Here is a 14,694-nt window from a genome sequence, read left to right as displayed (position 1 = left end):
GATCTCAGCATGCTTTGGGTGAGTAAGCGAGTGATGATGGAGCTTTAAGAGTTATCCAGAGACCACAGCCAAGCTGTGGGTAGATCAAAACCCTATATGACCTTCTACCATATAGGACCTGATAATAAGTGGGTTGGTGTTTTCCGATCCCTGCGTAAACTCCAGTTTGTGTAGGGGTCAGAATTCTGGATTGGGTGTTATTTCATGCACCCAGTAAAAATTGTGGTGTCAACATGGGCTTCTATGGGAATTCTCTGCGGCATATTATCAAGCCCATTATCGCTGCTTTAGCGGCAGTTTTCTGCCGCTAAAGCGGTGATAATTGTAACGCAGTGCTTGATAATATGCCCCACTGTCTCTCTCTCTCTCACGCACATCCACACCCACACAGCCATTCACATGCCCCCACACACAGTCAAACTTGCAGAATGCAGCACTGTTTCCACTGCAGAGTTTCAGGCTCATTGGAAAATCACCAGATGATAATCAAGGAGTGGGAGACAGAGGCTGGTATAATAGCTGATTCTACATAGGACTCATACCTCAAGTTCAAGGGTATTTTTTCTCTGGGAAGAAATAGATTGTTTCTGAGGCGACGATGGATGTATAAACATCAATCAGTCACAGAAATGAAGTGCGCCCTCAAGGACTCTTCGTGAATCACTATCCCTTTTAGAGACTTTGCTTACATGCGGTGGCAGCTGCCTTGTCCTAAAGGTAGAGACGCGAAGGGGGTGTCCACATAAAAAAATAAAAAGCAAACGTACCTTTTCTCGAGTGTGATGTCCTCCTCGATCCTTCTCTCCTCGAGGCAGGCAGCAAGCAGGCTCCCTACTCCCAAGCCAATCCTGGCACTGCTCTCATGCAGCATGAGAGCACTGCTAGGATTGGTGGGAGCTGCCTCTATTAGCTCTCACAAGATCCCTGGAGGCCTTTGCTCTCTCTAACCCAGCTGACTTAAGACAGCTGGGGTAGAGAGGTTTAACATGCACATCCTCATTTTAAAATTGAAAGCACAAAGCTTCCTGCTGCCACTCAGCAGCAATGGCCCTGCCCTGCCCTGACATTCCGTTTGGGATGGGTCGGCTGCTGAAAAATAAAATGGTAATAAATAAACTTTATCGTCATTTTATTTTTCAGCTCTGGCCTGGGGCTTATGTTTGTGGGGCGACGCTCCTCCGCTCAGACGGAGGAGCTGCCCCTGCTTACATGGTACATGGTACTGAGGGAGCTCTCAGGGAAGGCGGCACAGGATCTCAGTTGCCAGGAGTAAAAGCTTGGTTTTAATAGGGGTTAGCCTCAGATAGTTGTGGCTCATCTACTGGTGTATTTCTTCCAAGCAGCTTCTAAGATTCAGGACAGAGACTAGGGGATGTTTATCCAACCTGATGATTATTTTGATGTTATAGGCAATGGACGTAGCTGCGTACCCAAATGATCTAACACAGGGAGACTGAGGTCAAAATTAAATATTAAAGAGGATAAGTGATAGGAAAGAACCTTGCGGCATGCCACATGTCACCTCCATTTTGTACAACCTATAAGGGGAGGAATAATTGAAAATAATAGATCAGAAGTGATTATACCAATTGACCACTTTTTAACCTATACTAGTTATACCCAGTTTCTGGAGTAAGACACCATGGTCCACTGTATCAAAGTTGAGAGGGAGATCCAAAAGAATCACTCCTGCTATATCGCCCTCATACATGATTGTTCAATTCTAATCATGAGCAACAAATCAAATATGGTGGTTTCGGTTCCGTATCACGATCAAATTCCCTTCTGACGGAAATCAACAATGATAGGCTCTTCAAGACTACTTGAACAATGTTAGCCAAACATATTTTGCAAGTACCTTCCCTAGGTGACTGATCAACCACTATCGACTGGTGTAATTTGGGACAAGCTCAGTTTTCTCATGGGGAGATGCTGCCTCAAATTTCCACTGATCCAAGGTTAACGTAGTCTTCAGACTGGCTACAAATAAGTCTGCCACACAGTGCAATGCCCACAGAACAACCGTTCAGCACAAATCCTTTTGTGAGCCAGACCTAGATTTAGCGATGAGGGTTGTTGTCTTATCCATCATGATGGAATTAAAGCTTTCTTGAGTGGTACCTACCAGGCTGCTATTGAGAGGAAAATATAGAGACTGGGTAGCGCCAGGGGCAGCTCCACCGCTATGGTAGAGGAGCGTCGCCCCACTGCTTTCTCGCAGTGCGAGAAGCAAAGACATAAAATGGTAATAACTTTTAGTTATTACCATTTTATGTTTGCGTTGCAGGCGGGCGGGTGGTCGGGACGTGCTTCGCTCTCCGAGCAGAACAGGGGAGGGGTTCCCACTACTGAGTGCGCAAAGACTGTTTGGTCGACCCTCTCGGGCTTGCAGTGTTGTGATTGACTGATGGGAGGGAGCCTGGCTGCCTGCTTCTTTTTCCAGTCGGAGGCAGGAGAGCAGGAGCCGAGAAAACGCAGATCTCAAGGTAAGTTTAAAGTTTTAATTTTTTTTACTATGACCCCCCCTGCGAACCCCCTGGACTCACCGCGCCTCCCCTCCACCTGTGAGCCATGCCGGCTGTGACTGGGTAGCACATCTCTGATTCTTCCATATTTTTTTTTTCACTTTTGGGGTGAAGAAGACGATCAATTCATTGTAGAAAGCTTGGGTCATGAAGAATGTTAGATAGACAAGATGGATTAATACCAGTTTTCCAATGGAGATACCAGCACAAGGGGAACTGCTAAACTCAAGAATTTTGCTTTGAAAAATTATAGATTTTGCCTGCCTGAGAGCTTACCTATTTAATTGGATTTTATACTCTATATTTTTATATTCAGAGTAGAACTTTCCCCAGAACCTTTCGAATCCTCTGTTTTTCGGCTTGCTATCTGATGGCCTCTGTAAATCAGGAATTATGTGGTCCAGTGAGCCTAGAAGTATTTTTTTGTTGGAACTATGTTTTTCGAAAGATCACACAGAGCTCTTATTAAAGTAATTTAATAAGCAGGAACCCATTACCACCAGAGGTCTCAGACAGGCATGATGATCCTTCATAGTGTCAGTCAGACTCATCTTGCCCTGTAATATAAGCTAATGAGAAATGTAGATTTAAGTGCTATACGAGGCCTTGATGGAGCCACGCCCATGCTGAACGGAATGAGATGATGATCTGCCCAGGATTAAAGAGAGTTTGATTTAAGACTAAATAAGTTACCCTTGCCAGAGCCACGTCAAGTTAGTGACTGGCAATGAGAATGTCACCACTGACCAGCTGCACCTGGATGTGGGACTCTAGGGTACCAGTTTTATTATCATCCATGTTGTCAAAAGGCATAATAAAATTACTCAGTACCACCATAGTGCAAATTTGATAACGAATGCCAGATTTAAACGTTCCAGGATAGGAGACAGAGCTTTCAGTGTGGCTGCCGCACGCTTATGGAACGAGCAGCCCCGGAACATTAGACAGGCCAATTCCCTGATTGGTTTCAGGAAGAGTCTGAAAACTTGGCTTTTTCCAAGGACTGAACTTTAAATTGTCCCACCGTTAATCCGGCCAGCTCTTGTGGCGACTAACTTCAAGTCTAAGTGCCAGAATACCCGTAGGGTGGCAGTTCGCGCTATATAAAAGCTTCATACAATACAATACAATACATTTGACTAAAACACAATGTGACTTTTCAACATAATTCTAAGACGGTTGTTTTTCTTTTTTTCTGGAATCTGTGGAAAATAGCCCACCATAAAAGTCTTAGCCCATTTTGGAGACAGCTGACACGGGCATACCAGACGGTCAATTAGGATATCTGTCATTCCAGCCCTGCATCACTTTAGAGGTCTGTGAATATCACAGCCACACCCTTGCAGTAAAGAATTTTGAATCCCTCCACGACAGCTTTGGCAACTGAGCGGCATGCCTCTTACATCCAAGTCTCAGTCAATAATAAAAAAATCCCCAAGGCGAGGTTAGTAAAAGGTGGAAACCCTTCCACCAACATTTCACAAGTGACAATTTACCAGGTCTCACACCAGAAATAACTTAATTGAATTCTAGGCAGGCTCAGTGTCGTATACATAAAGTGGGTGCTAGAGTCCCTAAGGCAGGCTGAACAGTAATACTGTCTGGAAGTTTACAATTCTTCTTCCTAGTTAGGTTAACTGTGCCATGGTGTAGAGTATTTCCTCTGGCAAGATGATATAGACTCCGAAGGAAATTGTGGTGGCAAGCAGCGGAAGTTGTGTGCCTCTCGCGACAATGAACAAGGCATGAAACGAATAGTTAGATAACACTCTCTATATCAAACAGTCTACTAGTTCTTGGGTCCTTGGCAATTGGTGGCTGTCAGACGCAGTTATGTTCTTCAGCCTGCAAACCCACCACAAGAAAGACACTAAGAACTATTTATTACATGCAGTTCTTTAAATGGAAAAAAATACGTGCAGGTACTCACCAAAAATAAGCAGTGGATTGGGGGTGGAGTTTGGGGCGGGGCTACGTTTTTTACCTTTCTAAGCTTTGTATGCAAAAAATATGCAGGCATTGTACAAATGTCTAACCATTTACATAGTACTTACCTAGGTTTATGGTTATTAAACAAATGTTTATCAATAAATGGCACTCTGACGAAACAGTAGTAGTGCTGCAGTTTTTTTTTTTAAAAGCATGAATGCATTGATTTAATCTAGAGGGCAGATTTCGTTTCATGCAAATCCCTTTCATTTAAATTATTGATGGGCGAAGATTTGCGGGCGTTTAAAACAGTGGGCATGCTAACAAGCTGCATGCCCTGAACAATGTGGCCCACACTCGCGCCTATTAGGTTTTATCGATACCTTCCGACCCCCTCTGAAAGACACCCTGCAGCGATACTCCACCTTTCACTCCAGAGAGGCACACGCAGCTCTCTGTGTTCTCCTGAACACGAGCTGCTGTGCTGGCGCTTTTAAACCAGCGCAGCCCTGGCTTCAGCTCCGTTTGAAAGGCGCTTTTACCCATTGCAGGCCGAGCAGAAAGAGCTGCCAAGGATGGAGCTCAGGAGCGCAGCACCAACTGCATCAAAACCGGGCCGTCATGAGTAGCGGTACTCCCCTTTTCCGAGGAAAGGTTCTGGTACTCAAGGGGAGAAAATATAAAAGTCCCGGTACTCAGTACCGGTGATACCGGCCCATTTAAAGCACTGATTACATGTCTCATCACCAGTCAAATGCATGCACTTCCGTATAGAGATCTACAGATGATGCTTCAGAGCTGCACTCAAACCTTTACATTGACTAAATAGCAGCCTTGGGGTTTCCTTCATGATTGTTTCTGCTGAACTATTTGCGGTCTCCAGACAATACATGATTTAGATACACTATCTTTCTTTAGTGCTGCAATACCATAACATAAATTAGGACGAATTGACATAATGACAAGCTCCTGGGAGTCCAGAAACCAAACTTTGATACCTCACTCCAGTGCAATCCATTATAAGAGGTATGATCCAGTTAACATTAATGCAAATCTTCAGAATTTACTTTCAAACATCAGTAGTTGGTGGGTGGATAGTTATGAGTTAAGGCAGGCAACCAAAACGGTCTTTGCTATGTAGATCTATTGAACGAAACACTCATGTGTTCCCTCTTATCCAGTTCAGGTTTGCATTTGCAATGTCAGAGACTAAAGCATTTTTTTTTTGGTTGATACATATTTTACCCACAATCACATCCAAAATGGAAGATGTTTCACTTCTTCCAAGACGGTTGTCCACGATTGTCCTTGTCAATTTCATCAAGGTTATGGTTTTCATTTTTTTTTACTATAAATGGATAACTCTTTCATTTTGAAGTATTTGACAACGGCATGAATGAAACATCCGAAGGCAATGCAAGCCAGTGATGTCAAAACCAAACTGTCAATTGCATATGTCGACTGATTGAATAAAAAGTTTAAATCACATATTTTAGCAAATTTGAAGCAGATAAAAAGGAGTGAGGGCCAAAAATATGCACTGATCTTTAATTCTGGGATTAGAATTTTTGGTGTGCCGAGAACACATAAATCGTTTTCTGAATGAGATTACCCTGGGACGTGAGGGCTTCACATAATCTCTGCAGGCAGCATGTTCATCCACTGACCTTTCTCACCACGTTTGGAATCTTTGATCTGCACATTACACAAAGAACTTTGCAATGAATCCAATGTATCTCATGGGCTATCTCACTCACATTGTAACCTTCTTTCCCACTGGCTATTAATATTTTCTGATGTAACTTCGGTAGTGTCTTGGCAGAGCGGTGCTCAGCACTTGTCACCAGCTGTTCACTCCCTTAAAATGTAGTCTCCTTTCACTAGAGCTCTTACTTTGTACTGCACCTTTTTGCCATTCCATTGTTGACAGCTTCTTACAAGTAAAACATCTTTTAGTAGTATCCACTATCTTTTGCTTTCTGTCTAGAAGAAGACCTCGTTCGATTTCTGACCCGTGCTGTTCAAACATTCATGAATCCATTGCGGATTCTGCATGTGAAATTGTTTAGATATAGATATTTTGATTTTGGCCAAATTTCCTAAACAGACAGAGCAGGTTGTTTTTACCCTTTAAATCTCATATGTTACACTGCCCACATTATAACTGGGCATTGTACTGCCTGCACTTTAATATTTAATACAATCTTTGCCACCATTTTTGTACACTCTGCTTTGTGTACTATTTTGAATCAGCAATTAATAAACTCACTCATTTATTCATTCCCCAACTCAGCAATTCAACCATTGTAAATATTCACCTACTCCCCAACGGGCTCATTCTGCTGTTTATCCTTACACCCAGCAAACATCCACTCACTCCCCCATCCATTCATTTTCCCACTCACTCATCCATGCACTTGATGATCCATCTAAACAGCCATACAGGCACTCACACACCCACACAAACACATTCACTTACACGCACCAATCAATAAGCAAACATGTTAGGATGTAGCCTAGCAGCTAGGGCGGTGGATCTCAAATCTGGGGAACCGGGTTCGAGTCTCGGCAATGAAGCTCAGCATCTTGTGATTCTGGGCAAATTGCTGAATCTCCCTGTGCCTAAAAAAAATGAATATGTCCTTCTTTAACGCAACTGGTGCTATGTAAAGTGCTCTTATACCCAATACTTTTGGGTCAAGTTCACGCTATATAAAACTTCGAGAAAATAAAAGATCAATCTATTGATTTGTCAATTGGTGCTATTTTTCTGAACTCCAAGCATTAATTTCTCATATTTTTCAACAAGACCTTTACAAATGTCTAGATTACAGTTGATGGTCTCGGTTCTTCGTGCAAGGTCTTGCTTGCTTGTTGTTTCTTTCTCTTGAGATTTGGGAGTACACAAATGTAGTCAGGCAAGGATAAGAACCTGGTAATAACCTGCGTTTTTCTGGCAATCTTTTAAGAGCCGTGTTTACGTCTGTGGTCTGCTCGGTGACTGTGCAGGATCCCACAGTGACTCAGCAGCGTCGGTGCTCCCTCTAACCCCAGCAGTGTAATCCGGGTATTCCTCATGACTCTTTCCTCTAATAAAGAGACATTGACAATGATCTTGTCATTAGAAGCCTCTCAAGAAGGGACTGACAAAGCCTTCTCATTTATGTATGCCAGGGTTTTTGTCAAGCTTCAATAACACACAGCATAGCTATAGCATGGGCCGTAGCTATGCAAGCTTCCCCACACAAGCAAAAGGTAGAGGTTAGGCAACATCAACAGCTGTGCACTTGTCCCTCACACCCAGCAGATAATGGTCTGATGTAACTTCAGAAGTGTCTTGGCAGGGCGTGCTCAGCCCTTGCTCATTAGCAGTTCACTACCTTAAAATGTAGTATACTTTAATCAAAAGCTCTTACTTCGAACAGCACCTTTTTCCCATCACATTGTTGATAGCAAAAGGGTGCACAACAAAGTAGAAGCACTGCATGCTCCACGTCAACATACAGAGAGCAAGCTTCACTCACATGCACAGTTTGCAGAGGCCTGGGCTGGGATGCTAACTACAAGGAGCACGGCTTGAAAGCAGGGACACGGTGAAAGCTCATCAGACACGCACAAGCCAAGGAGCTCCTGGTGGTGGGTCGTGCAGCAGAAGCTGCCATGGCACGGGGTGGAATCGGTGTCCGTGGAGCTTGAGCCTGCCTTGGATTACCATCTACCCACCACCGCTCAGGAACTGGTGCCATATTAAACATGCACTTGTGAAGAGGTTGTCAGAAGTCCTATACCTGACATGAAATTGGCTGCCTTCTATGGGTTGCTTCTTACATAGCAGATGCCTGAAGGAGCCGGTCATGTGAGGGACAGGTCAACAGTGAAAGTATGAGGTGTCTTCAGAAACTGGACATTTGGGAGACAAGCACAGAAGGTCTCCTGCTAGGCATGTTTTGATGAGGTGGTTATTTTCACAGAGGAGCAGTACTTCAAAATGAGGTTGCATGGATGCAGGTCAGTGCTCATTGGGCATATGGTGCATTGATTTGTATTGCAGACAGTGACATGGTAAATACACTGTTTTGCCCGGCTCCTGAAAGAGGCAAGGTAGAGATGCAATGATGTGCCTCTCACTTACATAACTGCTTAATGTCTCTGGCATCAATAGCTGTGTCACTAGACACCAATGTGTACAACACTACAGAGTTTGAAAAGCCTTCAACATAAAGAGAAACTTGCTAACAAACCACATGGGTTTGGCTTTAGAAATTTACATTCAAATCGATTCATACAACATATATTGAAATAAATGGATACATGTACACAGGATAACACACCTCAATCAACCTTCCACACGTGGACCTACCTACAGGCACTATGCTCGGAGAGCAACATATAGGCAGTTGGACACACAGACTAGCACAAAGACAGCTTTAAATGCACAGACCCAGGACTGCATAGTTTGAAGATCAGCAAATTCCTTTGTGTGTGTGAGCACATGGGTGGATGGCTGGTGTCTAAGATGTTGACAGTTTGACTTGTTTTTGGTTTTGCTGCTTTCTATGGATTCATCTTGTTTCCAAGTTATATTGATTGTCTTTTTCAATTTGCCTTTCCGTGATGTTTATCAATTATGAGAAGCATACGCTCGATTTTATTGTGAATTACATTCTGCTGGTTTCTGATCTTTTAGCATCACTTTTTCGCAAACAGGTTATTAATGCATTTTCATAAACGCAAAAGATAGAGAAAACTCTGTCCGTCTTTCTTTCTCAGAGGGTACAACTCTCGGTTTGGAAGTTGAAAGGCGGGGTTTGCAGAGCAAGGGTTTACCGGAGACACCTAACAGCTGTTATTCAAGGATCTCAAAAAGCTTCCACCTTAAAATCCTATAGGAGCATTGGGGTAGTTTTCCAGTGGTGTTCAATTTACAATCTTTCTGCAGTAGATGGTAATTTGATTGGTGTGTGGTACAGTTTCTCAGGGATGGGTTTGAGAAACAACTATCTGTGTCCACACTTTGACCACATAGGGTTGCTGTTAGAGCATTCAGAAGGCTTTGGAAAAGTTTGAATGATGACCATGATCTACCCTCTCATCTACGAAAAAGTTATTCTTTCTCACGTCCTGCTATAAGACCACTCTAGCTTCTCTGAGACTTACCTCTTTTACTTGGGCTCTGATTTCTCACCCCTTCGAACCATTATCTGAGGAAGACATTGCATTTGTTACTCTGAAAGGGGTTTTCTGTTGGCAATCACCTCAGCATGGTGAATTGGAGACCTTGGAGCCTTTATAGCCAGGGAATAGTGTCTGTCTTTTCAAGAATATGTTGCAATATTAAGACCAGACCATGCCTTTCTTGCAGAGATGTCATTAACTTTTCATAAAAAATCAGGAGGTACTTCTTATAGCTCATTCCTCCTCTTACTCTCAAGAATTCCAACAGCATTTGTTTGATGATAAAAGGGCTTTGCAGATGTTTAGATAGATCACAGCCTTTGATAATCAAATGGCTATTTGCTACGTTTGGTACATCAGGCCAAGGAAACAAATCATTTGCCAATCAATTAGCAGATGGAGATAGTCAGCAATTTCTATGGCTTATTCTTTAGCCAGAGGCATAACGGAGGCCCCCGCAGCCTCCACAGTGTGAGAGGGGCCCCCACACCGTTCACCTCAAAGGGGGCCACCTTGGGCTGACCAACTGCAAACAAATAAAACAATCAGAAGAAGCTAGGCATTAACAAATGGGTAATGGGGACCCCTCTCCTTACCTCGAAGGGAGCCCCCTGAGGTTTTGTACACCACTTTCTTTGGCAGGAACTCCAGTCCCGGCAGGGATTCAGGGTTGTCCACGTCTTTGGCAGAGATTAAAGGAGTTTCTATTGCTGAAATCATAATACACTTGTGTAGCTTTACAAAGTGCAAGAGGCCTTGAATGAGAACACGGACTTTGGTGAGGGTGTGTTGAATTTTGTATTATTCTAATATTTTTCTGGAAATAAATCACTTTTTGGTGTAGCATGAAAGGTGGTTTAAGATATCTTTATGTCGTATGAAGGCTGTCTAGACTTTGCTTTGGTATGTCTCAAAAGTAATGAGAGAACGAGGACAAAGGACATGGGGTAATGTTCAATTACTTGCCAGTAATCGTTGTTACTTCTAGTCCTGAAGTATTGCACATATTTCAATAAAACCAATCCCAGCTCTAGGCCCAGTTGAAGCTGGGGTGGGGGCTAGTCTATGCAAGCTGTCAATGCATAGTTATTGTACTATTGGGTATCTGATATTATAACCGTAGAGGTCCCAAGATACCTTTAGGTGTTTAAACTGGAGGTCGCAGACCGGCGAATGTCTCACTCCTGACGTTACATTGCGTCAAATCCTTAAGTCTGTGTTTGTGCGCGGGGTGCGTTTCCCTGCTTAGCGCAATGCTACCCTCCTATTCGCTATCAGGGAAGTGATTGCAGCCAGACTACGCACCTCCAGAGGTGTTCCCATGACATAACCCATTAGTGTAATCTGTGGCTGCAATGACACTTTACAATCAATCATAGTTAGTACTGTTGTAATTATGTCTATCCACAACATTTTTATGGGAGGGCATTCCCAGGCTAAATTGTAGAATCCATCCAGCTCCAAATTGCATCCGAGACAATAGCATGATCTGGGTGACATTACCTGTATAATTACGGCTCTCGGTATTATGGTATTTATTTTTGTCGACATTCCGTCTGTATTTATCCATATTTCTTTTTTTGCTCTTTTTTTAAATCCATTTTTATTTTGTGTTTTCTGTATAAATGAAACTGCAATGGGTATTTTGCCACATTTATTTGACTGAAAAATATTTACTTGCATCTGAATGTCCAAAGGATTTGGCAGTATACAGTGCAATAGCGTTATCTGAAAACACTTGCATTGTAGAATAACATAGAATCTGTAGATCTACAGTTAATTAAGTTTAATTAGGAAATCTATTGTCTTTTTTCCCCTCCCCCACCTCTCAATCTGAACACCTACTGACCTGGCAATCATCACCAACAGTAGAAAAAAATCATCCTAAGAAGATCTATTTGTCATATTTTTATGTATTTAAGAATAAATACAGACAAGAAAATAAAAAGTTTTCTCTCTGTATTTATCTGTAAAAATCTGTAAAAACGGAAAACTGGGAGCCCTATTTATAATTCACCCTTGACAATCCCAGAGGAGTGCTGGGTAAGACAGCCCTTAAGGTGCTCAACTGGGGTGGGTGAACAGCCATACCCTCGTTCCTTTCAGTTTTTCCCTGCCTCAGGAAGTGGAGCGCCACATCAAAAGTAATGACTGGGGCAAGGACATTCAGGACTAGGAGTATTGAGGATTGACAGTAAGTAATTGGGCATTACTGTCCCCAACCTAAGCCCTTGCCAGTGGAATAGGTCCTGGATTGATGGAGTGGGTAATTAACACTAATTGTTCTCTGCATCTAGTAGCAAGAGAAATTGCGAATATGCTAATGTGTAACCAATGCTCAGTTTGACACGTATTCGTGTTTCTCAATGTTGATATGCCCATATCTGGAGACATGTAAATCTGAGGTTTGAGCAGCATGACTCTGCAAACCTTGTGATGCCGTAGCTTCCTTCATAGCTGTTTGTCTTATTTGCATTGCCTTACTTTAACCCTACCTAGAAATCCCCAGTTTGCATAGCAAATGAGGTGGTTTGATTATGCCACCCTTCCTAGAGCTACCTTGCTGCCCTTTTGCACTTCTTTCCTGGTAGATCAGGAACATTTACCGACTGTATGCAGGGCTTTTGTTTTGGAGGTGTAAGATCTTTTGGATGCAAGATGTATTTTTGTTAATTAGCCATATCCTTAAAGCATTTAGGGCAACATGGTATGTACTCTCTCATTATGTATCCTGCCACAGGTGTATTTTGAAATGAATGCATTGACAATATGGAATGTACTCGGCCTCGGATCTGTACTTACTTCTTCACTTCACTCCATTTCACCAAAGGTTTGGCAAAGCTAACAGGTCTTGGCTTTGGGAACTATTAGCCCTACCAACATTTTATATCGATGCTGTGCAGCATTTCTAAAGTGGAACCCACAACAAAAAAAGGAGTAATGGTGCTGTGTATAAGTGATGCAGGTGCTTTTTTTCTTTTTATTACCCCATCCGAGTTGGATCAGTAAATAAAAAATAGTAACGCAAAATTATTTGATTTATTTCTGAAGCAGTTAGGGAAAGGAACATGGAGGCGTGGATGAGAGGAAGCAAAACTGGTGGGCATAAGAGTTGAAGCAGCATGGATTGTGCCAGCATGCGTAAGCAATTCTGAGGGCGCAGGTAGGGGTGAGAGAAGCAACATAGAGTGCAACATTGAGGGCTGAAGGACCATGGAGGACGCGAGAAGAAGTAGATGACACAGGCAAGAGAAAACAATGTGAATTGTAGGGGTCAAAGAGGATGGTAGATGTGCACACATGAGGGAGACGAGCTCGGCGGTGAGTGCAGCCTGGAAGGGAGGGGCTGGAGGAGAAACACACAAGGAAGAGAAAGTAACAAAGACCACTGCAGAGGTGTGGAGAGAAGTGCATGAAGAAAACAGCTAGGAAACACATGCACTCTCATAGAGTGCTTTTGCAGGAATTCTGGGATCACAGGATGACAGAATGTAGGGACTGAGTCACTATACCACATCAGTGCTTATGGGCCCAAATCTGATTGGCTAATAGTGCCTTACCTGCCCTCCTAACCTTCCCAGAGTAACAGGTATAGAGGCACCCCAGAACACAACATTCTAGTCCCCACGGGAACTGTGGAAACAGATTGTCACCTTTCGTTTTCTCACTCAAGCTTGTCCATAAGAAACAAGAAAGACATGAGGGAAGTTTACAATATTTAATGAAACTATCGTGGTCTATCATGAAGCAACTGTGCTGCAATTAGGAAACAAAGTAATAAGCATCACGAGCAAACAATATATGATGAAAAATATATTTGCATAAGCAATTCCTCACTACGTGAGTGCAGTGATATATCAGATATCTCCGGGATTAGAACTGGCCTCCATACCTGGCATTCGTAGTTAGGTGGTCTGCATCTCAGGTTATGCAAAGCTAGCCTGTCTGTCTCAGGACCATTCCCCTCTGCAAGAATCCTCCTCTCTGTTTTTCAAAGGGCATGTTTCAGTTTATATGAAAAGAAATGCTGTGCTGGAAAAAAAGCTGCTGCGCTTTTGTTGTGTCGGTATGTTAGGAGATGTTGCTTTACCAAGCACTGAGAAACAGGGCATGATGTTATTTGACCTTTTTTGAAATGTTCAGACTGAATCCCAGCAGAAGAGCTGAATACCAATCATAACATGTGCAGACTATTTCTAAAAAAACTTTTGTGGCACAAAAATGAATGTGTTACGTGTGACTGTGCGATGCAAATGTGACCTACAATGTGCAACTAGGCTACAATATGGGAAAATTACAGTGGGCCTAGGACTCCCAACTGTGCTTAACCAAAAAGGAAAAAAAGTAGTACCTGAAAAGTAGGCAGAGGAAGGACACATGCAATGAGGCTATGCTACATGGAAAGGATAAACCAGGATAAACCCAAGGAGAGAAAGGAAAACCTACACAAGTTAATAAATAAAAATCAAGCAAATGAGAGTGACAATAAAGCCAAACAATAGTAAGTAATGGGCAGGCTCTAAACTCACTGTAAGCTGACATTAGGTCCTTTTGCACAGAGACAGCTTGCACTGTCTGGTTGAGGAGATCTAAACAACAGGCTTATTTGCAGAGAGCAAACCTAAGCAGAGAGAGGTCTCTTGGCGTTATTGTCAGATAACAGGCATATTATGGCAATATTTATAGTTCTCAGTTTATCAACCTTTGATAGATGAGTGGCTGTGCGTACCAGTCAGGATCTGAATCTATCAGCAATTACCATCGTAACCTACCTTCATTAGTAAAATACTTTAAATAAACAAATTACACACTTGATAACATGGATTAGTATAACTACTCTCGTAGTGCTGCTGGGAAAGAGTGGGGTGTGTCCCATGAGGCTGATCTGCAGCCACATCTGTCTACGCGGAGTGATGTAAATGGATATACCCTGTTGAATGCTGTCTGAGTAATTAGCAGCATTCTGTTACCTGTGGAAGCTTTGGAGATATTGTGAGTGTCAATGAAGGCAGTGTCTCTCCTGACATGCTTCATAATTGCTTCTTAATTCATACAGACTCTAAAT

This window comes from Triturus cristatus, chromosome 2_1 (genome assembly GCF_964204655.1).
Source record: "Triturus cristatus chromosome 2_1, aTriCri1.1, whole genome shotgun sequence".
Taxonomy (NCBI): domain Eukaryota; kingdom Metazoa; phylum Chordata; class Amphibia; order Caudata; family Salamandridae; genus Triturus; species Triturus cristatus.
This window is presented reverse-complemented; position numbering follows the sequence as displayed.